This window comes from Hyperolius riggenbachi, chromosome 2 (assembly GCF_040937935.1).
Source record: "Hyperolius riggenbachi isolate aHypRig1 chromosome 2, aHypRig1.pri, whole genome shotgun sequence".
Taxonomy (NCBI): domain Eukaryota; kingdom Metazoa; phylum Chordata; class Amphibia; order Anura; family Hyperoliidae; genus Hyperolius; species Hyperolius riggenbachi.
In genome coordinates, this window is record NC_090647.1 from 159,806,701 (window position 1) to 159,830,257 (window position 23,557).

Consider the following 23,557-nt stretch of genomic DNA (forward strand, 5'->3'; position numbering starts at 1 on the left):
ATCACCTTGCCAGTGCATTGCTTGCATCTATTCCCCCCTCTAATCACACCTTGAGACACCCATCAATCACCTCCTGTCACCCCCTAGCACACCTACCCATCAGATCAGGCCCTAATTTGCCCTGTGTGGGCTCCTAATCACTCGGCCAAACCTTCAGATCCCCCTCAGACCCCTTTCCGATCACCTCCCCAGTGCATTGATTGCATCTATTTTCCCCTCTAACCACCCCCTGAGACACCCATCAATCACCTCCTGTCACCCCCCTAGCGCTCCTATCCATCAGATCAGGCCCAATACAACCTGTCATCTAAAAGACCACCCTGCTTATGACCGGTTCCACAAAATTTGCCCCCTCATAGACCACCTGTCATCAAAATTTGCAGATGCTTATACCCCTGAACAGTCATTTTGAGACATTTGGTTTCCAGACTACTCACGGTTTTGGGCCCGTAAAATGCCAGGGCGGTATAGGAACCCCACAAGTGACCCCATTTTAGAAAAAAGACACCCCAAGGTATTCTGTTAGGTGTATAACGAGTTCATAGAAGATTTTATCTTTTGTCAAAAGTTAGCGGAAATTGATTTTTATTGTTTTTTTTTTCATAAAGTGTCATTTTTCACTAACTTGGGACAAAAAATAAAATCTTCTATGAACTCGCCATACACCTAACGGAATACCTTGGGGTGTCTTCTTTCTAAAATGGGGTCACTTGTGGGGTTCCTATACTGCCCTGGCATTTTATTGTCCCTAAACCGTGAGGAGTAGTCTAGAAAACAAATGCCTCAAAATGACCTGTGAATAGGACTTTGGGCCCCTTAGCGCACCTAGGCTGCAAAAAAGTGTCACACATGTGGTATCGCCGTACTCAGGAGAAGTAGTATAATGTGTTTTGGGGTGTATTTTTACACATACCCATGCTGGGTGGGAGAAATCTCTCTGTAAATGGACAATTGTGTGTAAAAAAAATCAAACAATTGTCATTTAGAGATATTTCTCCCACCCAGCATGGGTATGTGTAAAAATACACCACAAAACACATTATACTACTTCTCCTGAGTATGGCGGTACCACATGTGTGGCACTTTTTTACAGCCTAAGTGCGCTAAGGGGCCCAAAGTCCAATGAGTACCTTTAGGCTTTACAGGGGTGCTTACAATTAGGCACCACCCAAAATGCCAGGACAGTAAACACACCCCACAAATTACCCCATTTTGGAAAGTAGACACTTCAAGGTATTCAGAGAGGAGCATAGTGAGTCCGTGGCAGATTTCATTTTTTTTTTTTGTCACAAGTTAGCAGAAATGGAAACTTTTTTTTTTTTTCTTGTCACAAAGTGTCATTTTCCGCTAACTTGTGACAAAAATAATATCTTCTATGAACTCACTATGCCTCTCAGTGATGGATGTCTTCTTTCCAAAATAGGGTCATTTGTGGGGTATTTATACTATCCTGGAATTCTAGCCCCTCATGAAACATGACAGGTGGTCAGAAAAGTCAGAGATGCTTGAAAATGGGAAAATTCACTTTTTGTACCATAGTTTGTAAATGCTATAACTTTTACCCAAACCAATAAATATAGGCTGAATCGTTTTGTTTTGTTTTATCAAAAACATGTTTGTCCACATTTTTTGTGCTGCATGTATACAGAAATTTTACTTTATTTGAAAAATGTCAGCACAGAAAGTTAAAAAAAAATCATTTTTTTGACAAAATTCATGTCTTCTTTGATGAATATAATTAAAAATAAAAATCGCAGTAGCAATCAAATAGCACCAAAAGGAAGCTTTATTAGTGACAAGAAAAGGAGCCAAAATTCATTTAGGTGGTAGGTTGTTTGAGCGAGCAATAAACCGTAAAAGCTGCAGTGGTCTGAATGGAAAAAAAGGGTCTGGTCCTTAAAGTGGACCCAAACTAAAAATACAAGATTTCAGAAATAAAATCTATTTTCTAAATTATAATAATAAATAGGAGCCTTTTTTCAGCTGCGTGATGACAAATGTAAAATATTTTACATTTATTGGAGAAACCCCTCCCTTCCTTTCATATTGCCGGCAAATAATCCAGCAAACTGGTGGAGTAGATGGTGTCCAACAAAGGAGGAATTGCTAATGGCTGCCACCTGTATAACCCTAGTTATGCAAAGAGGAGGGTGAAAAATATGCACTGGAATGCTCATAGGCTTGAAGGAGTGATTATATTTGTATGTGTCAGAGTGGTGCAACTAAATATTTTGAATTAAAAAAATGTTTGATTTGGGTCCGCTTTAAGGGGGGTAAAGCCTATGGTCCTCAAGTGGTTAACAATGCACTACATAGCTGCAAATGCTGTGCCAGGAAAGAGTGCTATCCATTCCTCCAACATTTTATTTTTACTTTTTCTTGCCTCCCATTACCCCTCCTCCTCCCATCTCATTTCCCTATTTGGCATCCAATGGTACACACACCTACCTATTACTTGTCACATGCTACTTGTCCATCACCCACTGCTTGTCAAGCCATTATCTGTCATTACTTGTCACTTTATATCTGTCACTTAATGCATGCCACTAGAATCTTCCTATCACTTATCATTTGTCCGTGGATTTTAAGAGTACAGTACATGCTTATCACTAGAATCTACCGATCACTACCTGATTGCCAGTGATGACACTGTGGCATAAGGAGAAGTGATGCTTACTTATGGCCCAGTAATGTATGGATAAAAGGACATTAATACTCTGTGCACAGCATGTAACCAAGATTCTTATACTTTTAAGTTATGCCCAATATTTGACCATACCTTTAATTTATTCACACCCACTGTTTCTGTGTTGTAACACCCCTGTCAATGTTTCAGAGGCTAGCACTTGTACTAGACAAAGTACTTTATTTTATCCTATAACAATCTATTTTTTTAGCATTTAAACAAGTGATTGCCTTATTTATAATTGCCCTATATATGGTATCTGTGTTGGTGGGGTGGTGGTGGAGGATAGGGAGGGTGGATTTACACGGGTGACCAAATAAACCAGAAAGTTAGCTGCAGTGCTGGCCACAAAGATAAACTTGGAGGGAGGAGGGGCTAGAGATGGGAGAGGTCAGGTGATCTGTACTCAGTGGGAGAGTCTGGCTGCTGTCCCCTTCCCGTTCCTTTTGACTTCTTTATGAATGGGTGATGATTGAATGGAAGGAGTAGTTTGGACTGCTTTCTTTCTAGTAAAATTGCACTGTCCTCTCTAAAGAAAAGCTGTGTGACTAAGCCAGCCAAGTGTTTTAAATGTACTTATTACAAAATGTTTAGATAGATGTGCAGTGCACAAAACATTGTGCATTGCTAATTAATGCAAATTTACTACAACATTAACCACTTAAGCTCTCAGTCGTTTTCACTTTATGCAATGTTCACCTCCCATTCATTAGCCTATAACTTTATCACTACTTATCACAATGAACTGATCTATATCTTGTTTTTTCTGCCACCAATTAGGCTTTCTTTGGGGGGTACATTTTGCTAAGAGCTACCTTACTGTAAATGCATTTTAACAGTAAGAATAAGAAAAAAAATGAAAAAATTCATTATTTGTCAGTTTTCGGCCATTATAGTTTTAAAATAATACATGCCTCCATAATTAAAACCCATGTATTGTATTTGCCCATTTGTCACGGTTATTTCAGCGTTTAAATTATGTCCCTATCACAATGTATCACGACAATATTTTATTTGGAAACAAAAGAGCATTTTTTCCGTTTTGCATCCATCACTATTTACAAGCTTATAAAAAAAAAAAAATAGAGAGAAATATTTCATCTTTACATAGATATTTAAAAAGTTTAGACCCTTAGGTAAATATTTATGTTTTTTTTTTTATTAAACATTTTATGTGGGCATTTTTGGGAGGGTGGGATATAAACAGTGTTTTATTTGGGGAAATATTTGTGTATTGTAATGTTTTTTTACTTTTACTTGTAGTTTTACTTTTTGGCCACAAGATGGCAATCTCGATTTTGTTTACATGACGTCACTCTAAGCGTACAATGTACGCTTAGAGGGACATAGCTTCAGAAAAAGCGTAGCTTCCGAGAGAAGCTGTCGCTTTTTCAGCAGGGGAGAGGAATCAGTGATCGGGCACCATAGCCCGAGACATTGATTCCTGGACTACCGAATCCGCGGCCGGGAGTGCGCGTGCACGCGCGCGATCGGCCGCGGGAGCGCGCCTGTCCTCCTTGACGTTTTTATACATCAAGGAGGACAAAGTGGTTAAAAAAATGGGAGGCTAAAAAAATCATTTGTGGAGGTTCTTGTATATTATTTATGTACTTGACAAAGTAACTGAATCTACAGGCATGTAAGCCAATACAAATGTAATTTACTGTGTATAAATCGCTGCAAATCAGTTAGAGAGTATTTTTTTTCCATTCTGGCATTTACCAGTATTTTCCACATGTCTTTTTTGCGGCCCCAAATGGCCCTCAGAAGAAGATATCTTCTATCAAAGCAGATTACACTTGTGAAATGTGAGCTCAGAAGATGAAGAGTTTGACAGAACAAACACAGGGAAAGCAGGACATGCACAGTATGAAGATGATCCAAGTACTTTCTATAATAAATATAATATTATGCACTAGCATCTGCTTTGGATCTGGGAAAGAGTAACCATGCCAACTGTACATGTAATTTGATAAGAAGACTTGAAAGTAATTGTAAATCTATGTAGCAACAGTATATCCTATTTTATTTCAGAGGCATAACACTGGCTGTTTTAGTTGGTCCAAAGCCAATGTGAGATCTCAGCTTATCTTTAGAACTCTGCATGGATTTATATGGAATGTAATTTTACATTTAAATGAAAAAAAAATGGCGAGCAGAAGAGTCAGACAAACATATGCATCCCTGGATAATTCTGTTATTAATGATAATATACAGTACAGGCCTTGTCTCTGCGGTCAACTTTTGGCCTGATTCATCATAATACAAGTATGTTTGTTGGGAGGGGGATGGTGTCAATTTTTTTTGGGCCAAGACAGAACTTCAGCTAGGCTGTAACTATTTAAAGGGATTTCATCACTTTTCAATTAAATATAAAATTTATACAGTTTAAATAGTTTTTCCTGCATCATTTTGGAAAGTGATTGGTAGTTTAGAGATGCCCTTAAAGCAAACCCAGGGCATTTAAAAAATAAAATAAAAATAGATACCGGTACTTAGCTAAGAAGAGGAAAGCCTCTCTATCGTCCAGAGGCCTCCCATGGCCTCCTTGGGACCACCATCGCTGTCAGGGACCCTCTGACAGTTCAGGGCTCCACTTCATGCATGAGTGTGGTGGTACTTTGCCTGTGTGAGTATGACCACACCTGGGAAGTAGCACAAAGCCGCTCATGGACAAGTGGTTTTAGCGTACTGCACAGTCGTACTTGTGCAGATGCAGTATGACTGCGCTCATTTATGGCAGGAAGCATGGCCACAAGAACATATCCAACAAGCTCTTGTCAGATATGCCTAGAGAGTCCATGCACGGCAACAGTGGGGGCGAGGAGGACACAGAAAGCCTCTGGACAACCCAGAGGCTTCCCCTCACCTTGGTAAGTATCTCATTTTTTTTTTTAACCCACTCGGATTCACTTTAGCTAATCCAGGGCTTTTATAGGAAAGGCACTAGTGATTCAATGTGTTATATTTTCAGTTTATTTAAAAATAGTGAATTGGTGCCCATTACACATGGGCATGTTTGAGAATATGAAAGTGAACAGGAAAATAGGCTGGGTGGCAGAAATGGATTAAGATAAATTGAGACCCTGGGCAAGATATCATTTGTTGCCCCCAGCTGATAGTCATCTAGCTTTTTTCAGTAAGTTTTGGTGGGGGCTAGCATCCACCAGGTCCCTAGACTCTCTCCAGACCCTACGCAACTCCCTAGAATTGACTTGTGGATGATCCGGCTCTGCTGGGGAAGGGTGGTGGTGGTAAAGGTGTCATATAATGAACTAATCTTGATTGTACAATTCTATCTAGTAGGTAGTAAACTGAAAATGTACTTTGAATGGATACTTTACTGTAGGTATTGCATCATAGTACATTAGAGTGGTAAGAGTGTACAAATAAGATTGCATAATTTGTGAGCTCCTTTAAGAGAACCTGAGGCGCTGTTTGGGGGGGCAGATGAGACACAGAGGCATGTTGTCTGCCTCATGACATCCCTCTGTGTCCCCAGACCGCCGCTTTCTGCCCCCCCCCGCCCCCACACTATATAGCCCTCCGAGAGTAGAGAAAATATTTGTCGCCATCTCAGAGGTAAGCATTTGGTAGAGGGATTCCCTGTTCAAAACGCCCGTCAGGGGAGTTCCTGCAGGGTCTCCAGAGCTGCCACTGGGCAGTTCTCTCTCCCTGGCCACGCCCCATCTCCCTGCGCGCTGGTGAGAGAGTCAATCTCTCTTTCCAGCGTCGTGACCCACAGGTCACGAAACTGAAAGTGGGCCATTGCGGCCCACAGGAGCGGTGGGGAGCGTCGGTTTTGGAGGCCCCATGGATCAGGTAGCCTAGTTTTTTTTTATTTCATGAGCCCACCTTGGGCTCTCTTTAAGGATTTTAGAATAGGCTAGGAGGCATAAAATGCAGGGTCGGATTTCTGGAAAGACCACAATGACCTGGGCCTTGGGCGGCGGCAGCCCAAGGGGGTACCTGATAATAAAAGAGGAGTTGCTATATAGGAAAGAGGAGGCTGAAAATGGGGAGCAACACATGGAAAAACGGAAACTGATGCCCAAGAGAGCTGTTCATGAAAGAGAGAAGCACTGCTACACAGGAATGGGGAGCCACAACATACTTGGCCTAGGGGCACAAAAAGTATAAATCCAGTACTGATAAAATATGGGTTGGTAAAACTGACTATGCAGATTTTTTTTCTATAATACATTAATATTTGTTTTTATAAAGAGCTTTGGTGCATTCTACCCTGCCAATAGGCCATGCACTGACTGGTTGTCATATTCATTTATTGGAAAACATTTATTCATGAAAGGCAGGAAGCCACACCTGGTAATAAGTACAGAGTTTTTAAGTTCTAACCAATTCTTCTTTACATAATAGAACATCTTTATAAATAACACACTAGCATAGCAAGAGGAAACTTTAAAGCAATAATGAACAGTAGAAAATGTCCTTGCTACTAATAGATGGCACTTTTTCTTTTTCAATGAATAAAGAGCTATTATAATGCACTCTAGTGGGTGAAATAGCATGACATTTGTGTGTAAAATAACTGACAGAAATTATTTATTATTTATTTATTTATTGTATTTATAAAGCGCCAACATATTACGCAGCTCTGATTACCGTGCTACTGTGTGTCAGAATTGTAACTGGTATCCAGTGACTTAAAGCCATTCGGTATTTGAACAGGTTTGGCCTTAAAGGAGTTGTCAGGGGAAAAATAGTAAAAGAAGTGGTACTTACCGGGGGCTTCCTCCAGCCCCAAGCTCCCAGGACCTCCCTCGCCGCAGCTCTGCCCGCAGCCGTTCGCCGGAGCTCCGACCCGGTCCCCGGCGATGACGTCAGAGCAACCTAGAGGTCGCTCTGTACTGCGCCTGCGCGATCGGCGCTGTCAATCACCGCCACGTGGCCGGAGCTGACTGCTCAGGTAAGTACCATTCATTTTACTTTATTTCCCCTGACAACTCCTTTAAAGTCAACTGATGTCCAACTGTTTATAAAGTGAAGCTTGGGTCGGAGTCATAAACTTTGTCCACCCCGTCCTTCCTTGCTAGGCTCCCATTGACTAGGGTCCCATACACACGATGGGCTGATATAACCTGATGGGGATCGGGATCCTTTCCTTTGGGATACATTGCTGGTCTGAGGCTGTAGAGATGCCTACAGGGGCTGAGGCAAACTCTCATGACGTTACGCAAATCCACCTGGTAGGTAGAGTTGGGCCGAACGGTTCGCCTGCGAACTTTTCCATGCGAACTTCCGTGGTTCGCGTTCGCGTCCCGCAGGCGAACCTTTGCGGAAGTTCGGTTCGCCCCATAATGCACATGGAGGGTCAACTTTGACCCTCTACATCACAGTCAGCAGGCCCAGTGTAGCCAATTAGGCTACACTAGCCCCTGGAGCCCCACCCCCCTTATATAAGGCAGGCAGCGGCGGCCATTACGGTCACTCGTGTGCCTGCATTAGTGAGAGTAGGGCGAGCTGCTGCAGACTGTCTCTCATAGGGAAAGATTAGTTAGGCTTAGCTTGTTCCTGGCTGCATACCTGTTCTGTGAACCCAACACTGCATACCTGTTCTGTGAACCCACCACTGCATACCTGTACTGTGAACCCACCACTGCATACCTGTTCTGTGAACCCAACACTGCATACCTGTTCTGTGAACCCACCACTGCATACCTGTACTGTGAACCCACCACTGCATACCTGTACTGTGAACCCACCACTGCATACCTGTTCTGTGAACCCAACACTGCATACCTGTTCTGTGAACCCACCACTGCATACCTGTTCAGTGAACCTGCCACTGCATACCTGTTCTGTGAACCCACCACTGCATACCTGTTCTGTGAACCCACCACTGCATACCTGTTCTGTGAACCCACCACTGCATACCTGTTGTGTTCAGTGAACCTGCCACTGCATACCTGTTCTGTTCAGTAGACCCGCCACTGTATACCTGTTTAGTGAACCCGCCACTGCATACCTGTTGTGTTCAGTGAACCTGCCACTGCATACCTGTTCTGTGAACCCGCCACTGCATACCTGTTCTGTTCAGTGAACACGCCACTGTATACCTGTTCAGTGAACCCGCCACTGCATACCTGTTCTGTTCAGTGAACCTGCCACTGCATACCTGTTCTGTGAACCCGCCACTGTATACCTGTACTGTTCAGTGAACCCGCCACTGCATACCTGTTCTGTTCAGTGGACCCGCTACTGTATACCTGTTCTGTTCAGTGAACCCGCCACTGTATACCTGTGCTGTTCAGTGAACCCGCCACTGCATACCTGTTCTGTTCAGTGGAGCCGCTACTGTATACCGGTTCTGTTCAGTGAACCCGCCACTGCATACCTGTTGTGTTCAGTGAACCCGCCACTGTATACCTGTTCTGTTCAGTGAATCTGCCACTGCATACCTGTTCTGTGAACCCGCCACTGTATACCTGTACTGTTCAGTGAACCCGCCACTGCATACCTGTTCTGTTCAGTGAACCTGCCACTGCGTACCTGTTCTGTGAACCCGCCACTGTATACCTGTACTGTTCAGTGAACCCGCCACTGCATACCTGTTGTGTTCAGTGAACCTGCCACTGTATACCTGTTCTGTGAACCCGCCACTGTATACCTGTACTGTTCAGTGAACCCGCCACTGCATACCTGTTGTGTTCAGTGAACCTGCCACTGTATACCTGTTCTGTTCAGTGAACCCGCCACTGTATACCTGTTCAGTGAACCTGCCACTGCATACCTGTTCTGTTCAGTGAACCTGCCACTGCATACCTGTTCTGTGAACCCGCCACTGTATGCCTGTACTGTTCAGTGAACCCGCCACTGCATACCTGTTGTGTTCAGTGAACCTGCCACTGCATACCTGTTCTGTGAACCCGCCACTGCATACCTGTTCTGTTCAGTGGACCCGCCACTGTATACCTGTTCTGTTCAGTGAACACGCCACTGTATACCTGTTCAGTGAACCCGCCACTGTATACCTGTACTGTTCAGTGAACCCGCCACTGCATACCTGTTCTGTTCAGTGGACCCGCTACTGTATACCTGTTCTGTTCAGTGAACCCGCCACTGTATACCTGTACTGTTCAGTGAACCCGCCACTGCATACCTGTTCTGTTCAGTGGAGCCGCTACTGTATACCGGTTCTGTTCAGTGAACCTGCCACTGCATACCTGTACTGTTCAGTGAACCCGCCACTGCATACCTGTTCTGTTCAGTGGAGCCGCTACTGTATACCGGTTCTGTTCAGTGAACCCGCCACTGCATACCTGTTGTGTTCAGTGAACCCGCCACTGTATACCTGTTCTGTTCAGTGAATCTGCCACTGCATACCTGTTCTGTGAACCCGCCACTGTATACCTGTACTGTTCAGTGAACCCGCCACTGCATACCTGTTCTGTTCAGTGAACCTGCCACTGCGTACCTGTTCTGTGAACCCGCCACTGTATACCTGTACTGTTCAGTGAACCCGCCACTGCATACCTGTTGTGTTCAGTGAACCTGCCACTGTATACCTGTTCTGTGAACCCGCCACTGTATACCTGTACTGTTCAGTGAACCCGCCACTGCATACCTGTTGTGTTCAGTGAACCTGCCACTGTATACCTGTTCTGTTCAGTGAACCTGCCACTGTATACCTGTTCAGTGAACCTGCCACTGCATACCTGTTCTGTTCAGTGAACCTGCCACTGCATACCTGTTCTGTGAACCCGCCACTGTATGCCTGTACTGTTCAGTGAACCCGCCACTGCATACCTGTTGTGTTCAGTGAACCTGCCACTGCATACCTGTTCTGTGAACCCGCCACTGCATACCTGTTCTGTTCAGTGGACCCGCCACTGTATACCTGTTCTGTTCAGTGAACACGCCACTGTATACCTGTTCAGTGAACCCGCCACTGTATACCTGTACTGTTCAGTGAACCCGCCACTGCATACCTGTTCTGTTCAGTGGACCCGCTACTGTATACCTGTTCTGTTCAGTGAACCCGCCACTGTATACCTGTACTGTTCAGTGAACCCGCCACTGCATACCTGTTCTGTTCAGTGGAGCCGCTACTGTATACCGGTTCTGTTCAGTGAACCCGCCACTGCATACCTGTTGTGTTCAGTGAACCCGCCACTGTATACCTGTACTGTTCAGTGAACCCGCCACTGCATACCTGTACTGTTCAGTGAACCCGCCACTGCATACCTGTTGTGTTCAGTGAACCCGCCACTGCATACCTGTTCTGTTCAGTGAACCTGCCACTGCATACCTGTTCTGTGAACCTGCCACTGTATACCTGACCTGTTCTGTGAACCCGCCACTGCATACCTGTTCTGTTCAGTGAACCTGCCACTGCATACCTGTTCTGTGAACCCGCCACTGTATACCTGTTCTGTTCAGTGAACCCACCGCATCAGTGCGCATACCTGTGCAGTTAAGTGAACCCACCTACCTACGTGAGTGCACGCAGTGTGATATACCACTCCGTGCATACCCGATATGGACAAAACAGGTAGAGGAAGAGGTAGTGCCAGAGCCAGAGGAAGGCCACCCGGCAGGTCTGCGCGAGGTCGTGTAAATGTAATTTCGTGTGGACCTGGCCCACAGTACAGTGCTCGGAAGAAGGCACGTCCCATCACCTCCCAAGATTGTCAGGACGTGGTTGAGTATTTAGCAACACAGAAAACCTCATCTTGCTCAGCCACCAGCGCTACTACTAGCACCACTTCCGCTGCATTTGACACTTCGCAAGAATTATTTAGTGTTGAAATCACTGATGCACAGCCATTGTTGTTACAGCCAGATGAATTTTCACCAGCTCATACGTCTGAGTTACGCGGCAACACTATGGATGTAACGTGTAAGGAGGACAGGGCCGGGCCGAGGCATAGGCTGGAGAGGCTCCAGCCTCAGGGCGCACTGTAGGAGGGGGCGCACAATTCATTCAGCTGTCATTCCTAAGTGTGTTTGAAGCAGAAAGAAATAAGAAAAGGGGATACATAGCAGTGGCTGCAAGCCAGATAACTAGATATTAAGGTGTTGGGGAGTTTGTGGGCCCTGTGGCACCTCTTAGTCTAATAGCAATCAGTGTGTGACGGCTGGGGTGGCAGAGATGGAGGGGCGCACTTTGGTGTCTCAGCCTTGGGTGCTGGAGGACCTTGTCCCTCCTCTGAAGGAGGATGAAGGACCTACTGAAGGTGCATGTTTGGATTTGTCTGAGGCAAGCGAAGCTGGGCAGGATGATTACGATGATGACGATGATAGGGATCCTCTGTATGTTCCCAATAGAGGAGATGAAGAGGGGGACAGTTTAGAGGGGGAGTCAGAGAGTAGTAGGAGGAGAGAAGTTGCTGAAAGAAGCTGGGGCAGCTCTTCATCAGAAACAGCTGGTGGCAGTGTCCGGCACTATGTATCGCCACCTATGTACAGCCAGCCAACTTGCCCTTCAGCATCAGCTGCTGAGGTCCCCATAGTGCCCACATCCCAGGGTGGCTCAGCGGTGTGGAAATTTTTTAATGTGTGTGCCTCAGATCGGAGCAAAGCCATCTGTTCGCTCTGCCAACAAAAATTGAGCCGTGGAAAGGCCAACACTCACGTAGGGACAAGTGCCTTACGAAGGCACCTGGAGAAAAGGCACAAACAGCAATGGGATGGCCACCTGAGCAAAAGCAGCAGCAGCACACAAAAGAAAAGTCACCCTCCTTCTCCTCTTCCTCCTTCAGGTGCATCATCTGCTTCTGCCGCTTTCTCCCTTCCACCTTCACAGGCACCCTCCTCCACTCCGCCTCTGCCCTTGAGCGGTTCCTGCTCCTCTGCCCACAGCAGCAGTCAGGTGTCCGTGAAGGAAATGTTTGAGCGGAAGAAGCCAATTTCGGCCAGTCACCCCCTTGCCCGGCATCTGACAGCTGGCGTGGCGCAACTGTTAGCTCGCCAGCTGTTACCATACCGGCTGGTGGACTCTGAGGCCTTCTGTAAATTTGTGGCCATCGGAACACCGCAGTGGAAGATGCCAGGCCGCACTTATTTTTCGAGAAAGGCCATACCCCAACTGCACCGTGAAGTTGAGAGGCAAGTGGTGTCATCTCTTGCGAAGAGCGTTGGGTCAAGGGTACACCTGACCACGGATGCCTGGTCTGCCAAGCACGGGCAGGGCCGCTACATTACGTACACAGCCCATTGGGTCAACCTGGTGGTGAACGATGGCAAGCAGGGCGCAGTGGACCAAATTGTGACACCTCCACGGCTTGCAGGCAGGCCTCCTGCCACCTCCTCTCCTCCTGCTACATGCTCTTCGCTGTCCTCCTCCTCCTTGGCTGAGTGGCAGTTCTCCTCTCCAGCTACACAGCCCCAGCTCCGCAGGGCCTATGCTGCATGCCAGGTACGACGGTGTCACGCCATCTTAGACATGTCTTGTCTCAAAGCGGAGAGTCACACTGGAGCAGCTCTCCTGGCTGCTCTTAAGAAACAGGTGGATGAGTGGCTGACCCCGCACCACCTGGAGATAGGCAACGTGGTGTGCGACAACGGCAGCAATCTGCTTGCCGCTTTGCATATGGGGAAGCTGACACACATACCCTGCATGGCACATGTCATGAATCTAGTTGATCAAAGATTTGTGGCAAAGTACCCTGGCTTAGCGGATGTCCTGAAGCAGGCCAGGAAGGTCTGTGGGCATTTGAGGCGCTCTTACACAGCCATGGCACGCTTTGCGGAAATTCAGCGTTAAAACAACATGCCGGTGAGACGCCTCATTTGCGATAGCCCGACTCGCTGGAATTCGACCCTGCTCATGTTCTCCCGCCTGCTAGAACAGAAGAAAGCCGTCACCCACTACCTCTACAACTACAGTAGAATGAAACAGTCTGGGAAGATGGGGATGTTCTGGCCCGACAACTGGACACTGATGAAAAATGCATGCAGGCTCATGCGGCCGTTTGAGGAGGTGACCAACCTGGTGAGCCGCAGTGAGGGCACCATCAGCGACTTAATTCCCTACGCTTACTTCTTGGAGCGTGCTGTGCGTAGAGTGGTGGATGAAGCTGCGAATGAGCGTGACCAGGAACCGTTACGGCAGGAACAGGCATGGGACAAATTTTCATCAGACCCAGCTGTTTCCTCAACACCTGCGGCAGCACAGAGGGGGGAGGAGGAGGAAGAAGAGAAGTCGTGTGCAGAAGATGAGTCAGACTCAGAGGATGATGAGCAAGGTGTTTCTTTGGGGGAGGAGGAGGAGGAGGGGACGGCGGCAGGAGAACACCCGCAGCAGGCGTTGCCGGGGGCTTGTGCTGCTCAACCTTCCCGTGGTATTGTTCGCGGCTGGGGGGAGGAGGTTGACTTACGTGACGTCACTGAGGAAGAGCAAGAGGAGATGGAGGGTACTGTATCCGACTTTGTGCAGATGACGTCTTTTATGCTGTCCTGCCTGTTGAGGGACCCCCGTATAAAAAACCTCAAGGGGAATGAGCTGTACTGGGTGGCCACACTACTAGACCCTCGGTACAGGCACAAAGTGGCGGACCTGTTACCAACTCACCTGAAGGTGGAAAGGATGCAGCACATGCAGAACCAGCTGTCAACTATGCTTTACAATGCCTTTAAGGGTGATGTGACAGCACAACGCCAGCAAGGTACCACTGCCACTAATCCTCCTCCCGTGTCCACGCAGTCAAAGACAGGACGCTCCAGCGATCTCATGGTGATGTCGGACATGCGGACGTTCTTTAGTCCAACGCCTCGCCGTAGCCCTTCCGGATTCACCCTCCACCAACGCCTGGAACGGCAGGTAGCTGACTACCTGGCCTTAAGTGTGGATGTAGACACTGCTGTGAACAGCGATGAGGAACCCTTGGACTATTGGGTGCGCAGGCTTGACCTGTGGCCAGAGCTGTCCCAATTTGCCATCCAACTTCTCTCCTGCCCTGCCGCAAGCGTCCTGTCAGAAAGGACCTTCAGCGCAGCTGGAGGCATTGTCACTGAGAAGAGAAGTCGCCTAAGTCACAAAAGTGTTAAGTACCTCACCTTTATCAAAATGAATGAGGCATGGATCCCGGAGGGCTGCTGCTCGCCCCAAGACTAAGTCAGTCCCCGCACACACAGCATCTCTGCCTGCACGCCGTGTGACTGGCTGCCTGGCCTGCCCCAAGAAGACTAAGTCGCTCCCAGTCCCTCCACACAGCATGTCTGCCTGCAGGCCGCTTGACTACCTTCTCCGCCACCACCAACAGGGTCCGGGACTCCAGGCGGATTGCTGAATTTTTTAGGCCGCTGCTAGCAGCGGCCGCTGTAATAATTTTTCTGGTGCGTGTACATGACTGCCTAATTTTTCTGGCTGCACTGCGGGCAGCTGCAACAACAAAAGAAAAGGCATGTACATGCGCCCATTCCCCTTCGTGATCATTACCTTGCCGTGGTGAAGGGGCTTGCGTATCACAATGAAGCAATGACCGGCGCCTAGATGAGTGTCTCGGGGGGGGCACACAAAAGATAATAAGGTCGTTGCTTCATTGTGGTCAGACCAAATTTGATCAGCTGGACAGTCACTGTTCTGTCATTCAGCTACATCAGCCAGGCGACCATATGGGCTGTAAAGCCACCAAAACCTGCACTCTCGCCATGGTGCGCACCAGTCCAGCACGGCCATCACTACACAAACAGCTGTAATCCAGGGCTTTTATAGGAAAGGCACTAGTGATTCAATGTGTTATATTTTCAGTTTATTTAAAAATAGTGAATTGGTGCCCATTACACATGGGCATGTTTGAGAATATGAAAGTGAACAGGAAAATAGGCTGGGTGGCAGAAATGGATTAAGATAAATTGAGACCCTGGGCAAGATATCATTTGTTGCCCCCAGCTGATAGTCATCTAGCTTTTTTCAGTAAGTTTTGGTGGGGGCTAGCATCCACCAGGTCCCTAGACTCTCTCCAGACCCTACGCAACTCCCTAGAATTGACTTGTGGATGATCCGGCTCTGCTGGGGAAGGGTGGTGGTGGTAAAGGTGTCATATAATGAACTAATCTTGATTGTACAATTCTATCTAGTAGGTAGTAAACTGAAAATGTACTTTGAATGGATACTTTACTGTAGGTATTGCATCATAGTACATTAGAGTGGTAAGAGTGTACAAATAAGATTGCATAATTTGTGAGCTCCTTTAAGAGAACCTGAGGCGCTGTTTGGGGGGGCAGATGAGACACAGAGGCATGTTGTCTGCCTCATGACATCCCTCTGTGTCCCCAGACCGCCGCTTTCTGCCCCCCCCCCCCCCCCGCCCCCACACTATATAGCCCCCCGAGAGTAGAGAAAATATTTGTCGCCATCTCAGAGGTAAGCATTTGGTAGAGGGATTCCCTGTTCAAAACGCCCGCCAGGGGAGTTCCTGCAGGGTCTCCAGAGCTGCCACTGGGCAGTTCTCTCTCCCTGGCCACGCCCCATCTCCCTGCGCGCTGGTGAGAGAGTCAATCTCTCTTTCCAGCGTCGTGACCCACAGGTCACGAAACTGAAAGTGGGCCATTGCGGCCCACAGGAGCGGTGGGGAGCGTCGGTTTTGGAGGCCCCATGGATCAGGTAGCCTAGTTTTTTTTTATTTCATGAGCCCACCTTGGGCTCTCTTTAAGGATTTTAGAATAGGCTAGGAGGCATAAAATGCAGGGTCGGATTTCTGGAAAGACCACAATGACCTGGGCCTTGGGCGGCGGCAGCCCAAGGGGGTACCTGATAATAAAAGAGGAGTTGCTATATAGGAAAGAGGAGGCTGAAAATGGGGAGCAACACATGGAAAAACGGAAACTGATGCCCAAGAGAGCTGTTCATGAAAGAGAGAAGCACTGCTACACAGGAATGGGGAGCCACAACATACTTGGCCTAGGGGCACAAAAAGTATAAATCCAGTACTGATAAAATATGGGTTGGTAAAACTGACTATGCAGATTTTTTTTCTATAATACATTAATATTTGTTTTTATAAAGAGCTTTGGTGCATTCTACCCTGCCAATAGGCCATGCACTGACTGGTTGTCATATTCATTTATTGGAAAACATTTATTCATGAAAGGCAGGAAGCCACACCTGGTAATAAGTACAGAGTTTTTAAGTTCTAACCAATTCTTCTTTACATAATAGAACATCTTTATAAATAACACACTAGCATAGCAAGAGGAAACTTTAAAGCAATAATGAACAGTAGAAAATGTCCTTGCTACTAATAGATGGCACTTTTTCTTTTTCAATGAATAAAGAGCTATTATAATGCACTCTAGTGGGTGAAATAGCATGACATTTGTGTGTAAAATAACTGACAGAAATTATTTATTATTTATTTATTTATTGTATTTATAAAGCGCCAACATATTACGCAGCTCTGATTACCGTGCTACTGTGTGTCAGAATTGTAACTGGTATCCAGTGACTTAAAGCCATTCGGTATTTGAACAGGTTTGGCCTTAAAGGAGTTGTCAGGGGAAAAATAGTAAAAGAAGTGGTACTTACCGGGGGCTTCCTCCAGCCCCAAGCTCCCAGGACCTCCCTCGCCGCAGCTCTGCCCGCAGCCGTTCGCCGGAGCTCCGACCCGGTCCCCGGCGATGACGTCAGAGCAACCTAGAGGTCGCTCTGTACTGCGCCTGCGCGATCGGCGCTGTCAATCACCGCCACGTGGCCGGAGCTGACTGCTCAGGTAAGTACCATTCATTTTACTTTATTTCCCCTGACAACTCCTTTAAAGTCAACTGATGTCCAACTGTTTATAAAGTGAAGCTTGGGTCGGAGTCATAAACTTTGTCCACCCCGTCCTTCCTTGCTAGGCTCCCATTGACTAGGGTCCCATACACACGATGGGCTGATATAACCTGATGGGGATCGGGATCCTTTCCTTTGGGATACATTGCTGGTCTGAGGCTGTAGAGATGCCTACAGGGGCTGAGGCAAACTCTCATGACGTTACGCAAATCCACCTGGTAGGTAGAGTTGGGCCGAACGGTTCGCCTGCGAACTTTTCCATGCGAACTTCCGTGGTTCGCGTTCGCGTCCCGCAGGCGAACCTTTGCGGAAGTTCGGTTCGCCCCATAATGCACATGGAGGGTCAACTTTGACCCTCTACATCACAGTCAGCAGGCCCAGTGTAGCCAATTAGGCTACACTAGCCCCTGGAGCCCCACCCCCCTTATATTAGGCAGGCAGCGGCGGCCATTACGGTCACTCGTGTGCCTGCATTAGTGAGAGTAGGGCGAGCTGCTGCAGACTGTCTCTCATAGGGAAAGATTAGTTAGGCTTAGCTTGTTCCTGGCTGCATACCTGTTCTGTGAACCCAACACTGCATACCTGTTCTGTGAACCCACCACTGCATACCTGTACTGTGAACCCACCACTGCATACCTGTTCTGTGAACCCAACACTGCATACCTGTTCTGTGAACCCACCACTGCATACCTGTACTGTGAACCCACCACTGCATACCTGTACTGTGAACCCACCACTGCATACCTGTTCTGTGAACCCAACACTGCATACCTGTTCTGTGAACCCACCACTGCATACCTGTTCAGTGAACCTGCCACTGCATACCTGTTCTGTGAACCCACCACTGCATACCTGTTCTGTGAACCCACCACTGCATACCTGTTCTGTGAACCCACCACTGCATACCTGTTGTGTTCAGTGAACCTGCCACTGCATACCTGTTCTGTTCAGTGGACCCGCCACTGTATACCTGTTTAGTGAACCCGCCACTGCATACCTGTTGTGTTCAGTGAACCTGCCACTGCATACCTGTTCTGTGAACCCGCCACTGCATACCTGTTCTGTTCAGTGAACACGCCACTGTATACCTGTTCAGTGAACCCGCCACTGCATACCTGTTCTGTTCAGTGAACCTGCCACTGCATACCTGTTCTGTGAACCCGCCACTGTATACCTGTACTGTTCAGTGAACCCGCCACTGCATACCTGTTCTGTTCAGTGGACCCGCTACTGTATACCTGTTCTGTTCAGTGAACCCGCCACTGTATACCTGTGCTGTTCAGTGAACCCGCCACTGCATACCTGTTCTGTTCAGTGGAGCCGCTACTGTATACCGGTTCTGTTCAGTGAACCCGCCACTGCATACCTGTTGTGTTCAGTGAACCCGCCACTGTATACCTGTTCTGTTCAGTGAATCTGCCACTGCATACCTGTTCTGTGAACCCGCCACTGTATACCTGTACTGTTCAGTGAACCCGCCACTGCATACCTGTTCTGTTCAGTGAACCTGCCACTGCGTACCTGTTCTGTGAACCCGCCACTGTATACCTGTACTGTTCAGTGAACCCGCCACTGCATACCTGTTGTGTTCAGTGAACCTGCCACTGTATACCTGTTCTGTGAACCCGCCACTGTATACCTGTACTGTTCAGTGAACCCGCCACTGCATACCTGTTGTGTTCAGTGAACCTGCCACTGTATACCTGTTCTGTTCAGTGAACCCGCCACTGTATACCTGTTCAGTGAACCTGCCACTGCATACCTGTTCTGTTCAGTGAACCTGCCACTGCATACCTGTTCTGTGAACCCGCCACTGTATGCCTGTACTGTTCAGTGAACCCGCCACTGCATACCTGTTGTGTTCAGTGAACCTGCCACTGCATACCTGTTCTGTGAACCCGCCACTGCATACCTGTTCTGTTCAGTGGACCCGCCACTGTATACCTGTTCTGTTCAGTGAACACGCCACTGTATACCTGTTCAGTGAACCCGCCACTGTATACCTGTACTGTTCAGTGAACCCGCCACTGCATACCTGTTGTGTTCAGTGGACCCGCTACTGTATACCTGTTCTGTTCAGTGAACCCGCCACTGTATACCTGTACTGTTCAGTGAACCCGCCACTGCATACCTGTTCTGTTCAGTGGAGCCGCTACTGTATACCGGTTCTGTTCAGTGAACCCGCCACTGCATACCTGTTGTGTTCAGTGAACCCGCCACTGTATACCTGTACTGTTCAGTGAACCCGCCACTGCATACCTGTACTGTTCAGTGAACCCGCCACTGCATACCTGTTGTGTTCAGTGAACCCGCCACTGCATACCTGTTCTGTTCAGTGAACCTGCCACTGCATACCTGTACTGTTCAGTGAACCCGCCACTGCATACCTGTTTTGTTCAGTGGAGCCGCTACTGTATACCGGTTCTGTTCAGTGATCCCGCCACTGCATACCTGTTGTGTTCAGTGAACCCGCCACTGTATACCTGTTCTGTTCAGTGAATCTGCCACTGCATACCTGTTCTGTGAACCCGCCACTGTATACCTGTAGTGTTCAGTGAACCCGCCACTGCATACCTGTTCTGTTCAGTGAACCTGCCACTGCGTACCTGTTCTGTGAACCCGCCACTGTATACCTGTACTGTTCAGTGAACCCGCCACTGCATACCTGTTGTGTTCAGTGAACCTGCCACTGTATACCTGTTCTGTGAACCCGCCACTGTATACCTGTACTGTTCAGTGAACCCGCCACTGCATACCTGTTGTGTTCAGTGAACCTGCCACTGTATACCTGTTCTGTTCAGTGAACCCGCCACTGTATACCTGTTCAGTGAACCTGCCACTGCATACCTGTTCTGTTCAGTGAACCTGCCACTGCATACCTGTTCTGTGAACCCGCCACTGTATGCCTGTACTGTTCAGTGAACCCGCCACTGCATACCTGTTGTGTTCAGTGAACCTGCCACTGCATACCTGTTCTGTGAACCCGCCACTGCATACCTGTTCTGTTCAGTGGACCCGCCACTGTATACCTGTTCTGTTCAGTGAACACGCCACTGTATACCTGTTCAGTGAACCCGCCACTGTATACCTGTACTGTTCAGTGAACCCGCCACTGCATACCTGTTCTGTTCAGTGGACCCGCTACTGTATACCTGTTCTGTTCAGTGAACCCGCCACTGTATACCTGTACTGTTCAGTGAACCCGCCACTGCATACCTGTTCTGTTCAGTGGAGCCGCTACTGTATACCGGTTCTGTTCAGTGAACCCGCCACTGCATACCTGTTGTGTTCAGTGAACCCGCCACTGTATACCTGTACTGTTCAGTGAACCCGCCACTGCATACCTGTACTGTTCAGTGAACCCGCCACTGCATACCTGTTGTGTTCAGTGAACCCGCCACTGCATACCTGTTCTGTTCAGTGAACCTGCCACTGCATACCTGTTCTGTGAACCTGCCACTGTATACCTGACCTGTTCTGTGAACCCGCCACTGCATACCTGTTCTGTTCAGTGAACCTGCCACTGCATACCTGTTCTGTGAACCCGCCACTGTATACCTGTTCTGTTCAGTGAACCCACCGCATCAGTGCGCATACCTGTGCAGTTAAGTGAACCCACCTACCTACGTGAGTGCACGCAGTGTGATATACCACTCCGTGCATACCCGATATGGACAAAACAGGTAGAGGAAGAGGTAGTGCCAGAGCCAGAGGAAGGCCACCCGGCAGGTCTGCGCGAGGTCGTGTAAATGTAATTTCGTGTGGACCTGGCCCACAGTACAGTGCTCGGAAGAAGGCACGTCCCATCACCTCCCAAGATTGTCAGGACGTGGTTGAGTATTTAGCAACACAGAAAACCTCATCTTGCTCAGCCACCAGCGCTACTACTAGCACCACTTCCGCTGCATTTGACACTTCGCAAGAATTATTTAGTGTTGAAATCACTGATGCACAGCCATTGTTGTTACAGCCAGATGAATTTTCACCAGCTCATACGTCTGAGTTACGCGGCAACACTATGGATGTAACGTGTAAGGAGGATGAAGGACCTACTGAAGGTGCATGTTTGGATTTGTCTGAGGCAAGCGAAGCTGGGCAGGATGATTACGATGATGACGATGATAGGGATCCTCTGTATGTTCCCAATAGAGGAGATGAAGAGGGGGACAGTTTAGAGGGGGAGTCAGAGAGTAGTAGGAGGAGAGAAGTTGCTGAAAGAAGCTGGGGCAGCTCTTCGTCAGAAACAGCTGGTGGCAGTGTCCGGCACTATGTATCGCCACCTATGTACAGCCAGCCAACTTGCCCTTCAGCATCAGCTGCTGAGGTCCCCATAGTGCCCACATCCCAGGGTGGCTCAGCGGTGTGGAAATTTTTTAATGTGTGTGCCTCAGATCGGAGCAAAGCCATCTGTTCGCTCTGCCAACAAAAATTGAGCCGTGGAAAGGCCAACACTCACGTAGGGACAAGTGCCTTACGAAGGCACCTGGAGAAAAGGCACAAACAGCAATGGGATGGCCACCTGAGCAAAAGCAGCAGCAGCACACAAAAGAAAAGTCACCCTCCTTCTCCTCTTCCTCCTTCAGGTGCATCATCTGCTTCTGCCGCTTTCTCCCTTCCACCTTCACAGGCACCCTCCTCCACTCCGCCTCTGCCCTTGAGCGGTTCCTGCTCCTCTGCCCACAGCAGCAGTCAGGTGTCCGTGAAGGAAATGTTTGAGCGGAAGAAGCCAATTTCGGCCAGTCACCCCCTTGCCCGGCATCTGACAGCTGGCGTGGCGCAACTGTTAGCTCGCCAGCTGTTACCATACCGGCTGGTGGACTCTGAGGCCTTCTGTAAATTTGTGGCCATCGGAACACCGCAGTGGAAGATGCCAGGCCGCACTTATTTTTCGAGAAAGGCCATACCCCAACTGCACCGTGAAGTTGAGAGGCAAGTGGTGTCATCTCTTGCGAAGAGCGTTGGGTCAAGGGTACACCTGACTACGGATGCCTGGTCTGCCAAGCACGGGCAGGGCCGCTACATTACGTACACAGCCCATTGGGTCAACCTGGTGGTGAACGATGGCAAGCAGGGCGCAGTGGACCAAATTGTGACACCTCCACGGCTTGCAGGCAGGCCTCCTGCCACCTCCTCTCCTCCTGCTACATGCTCTTCGCTGTCCTCCTCCTCCTTGGCTGAGTGGCAGTTCTCCTCTCCAGCTACACAGCCCCAGCTCCGCAGGGCCTATGCTGCATGCCAGGTACGACGGTGTCACGCCATCTTAGACATGTCTTGTCTCAAAGCGGAGAGTCACACTGGAGCAGCTCTCCTGGCTGCTCTTAAGAAACAGGTGGATGAGTGGCTGACCCCGCACCACCTGGAGATAGGCAACGTGGTGTGCGACAACGGCAGCAATCTGCTTGCCGCTTTGCATATGGGGAAGCTGACACACATACCCTGCATGGCACATGTCATGAATCTAGTTGATCAAAGATTTGTGGCAAAGTACCCTGGCTTAGCGGATGTCCTGAAGCAGGCCAGGAAGGTCTGTGGGCATTTGAGGCGCTCTTACACAGCCATGGCACGCTTTGCGGAAATTCAGCGGAAAAACAACATGCCGGTGAGACGCCTCATTTGCGATAGCCCGACTCGCTGGAATTCGACCCTGCTCATGTTCTCCCGCCTGCTAGAACAGAAGAAAGCCGTCACCCACTACCTCTACAACTACAGTAGAATGAAACAGTCTGGGAAGATGGGGATGTTCTGGCCCGACAACTGGACACTGATGAAAAATGCATGCAGGCTCATGCGGCCGTTTGAGGAGGTGACCAACCTGGTGAGCCGCAGTGAGGGCACCATCAGCGACTTAATTCCCTACGCTTACTTCTTGGAGCGTGCTGTGCGTAGAGTGGCGGATGAAGCTGCGAATGAGCGTGACCAGGAACCGTTACGGCAGGAACAGGCATGGGACAAATTTTCATCAGACCCAGCTGTTTCCTCAACACCTGCGGCAGCACAGAGGGGGGAGGAGGAGGAAGAAGAGAAGTCGTGTGCAGAAGATGAGTCAGACTCAGAGGATGATGAGCAAGGTGTTTCTTTGGGGGAGGAGGAGGAGGAGGGGACGGCGGCAGGAGAACACCCGCAGCAGGCGTTGCCGG

At 48.5% G+C, this 23,557-nt stretch overlaps 1 protein-coding gene across 2 annotated transcripts in view; it reads left to right on the top strand.

Annotated features, from left to right (window-relative positions):
- NUFIP1 (nuclear FMR1 interacting protein 1) overlaps positions 1 to 23,557 on the top strand; it is a 205,037-nt gene that overhangs the window by 77,227 nt on the left and 104,253 nt on the right. Inside the window, exon 11 of one of the 2 annotated variants that reach the window (XR_011026137.1) lies at positions 4,454 to 4,498. The exons of the other annotated variant lie outside the window; for it this stretch is intronic. The gene's annotated coding sequence lies outside the window, so the exon portion shown is untranslated. Of the gene's footprint in view, positions 1 to 4,453; positions 4,499 to 23,557 lie in introns of those variants that run through there. 2 annotated transcript variants of the gene reach the window in all.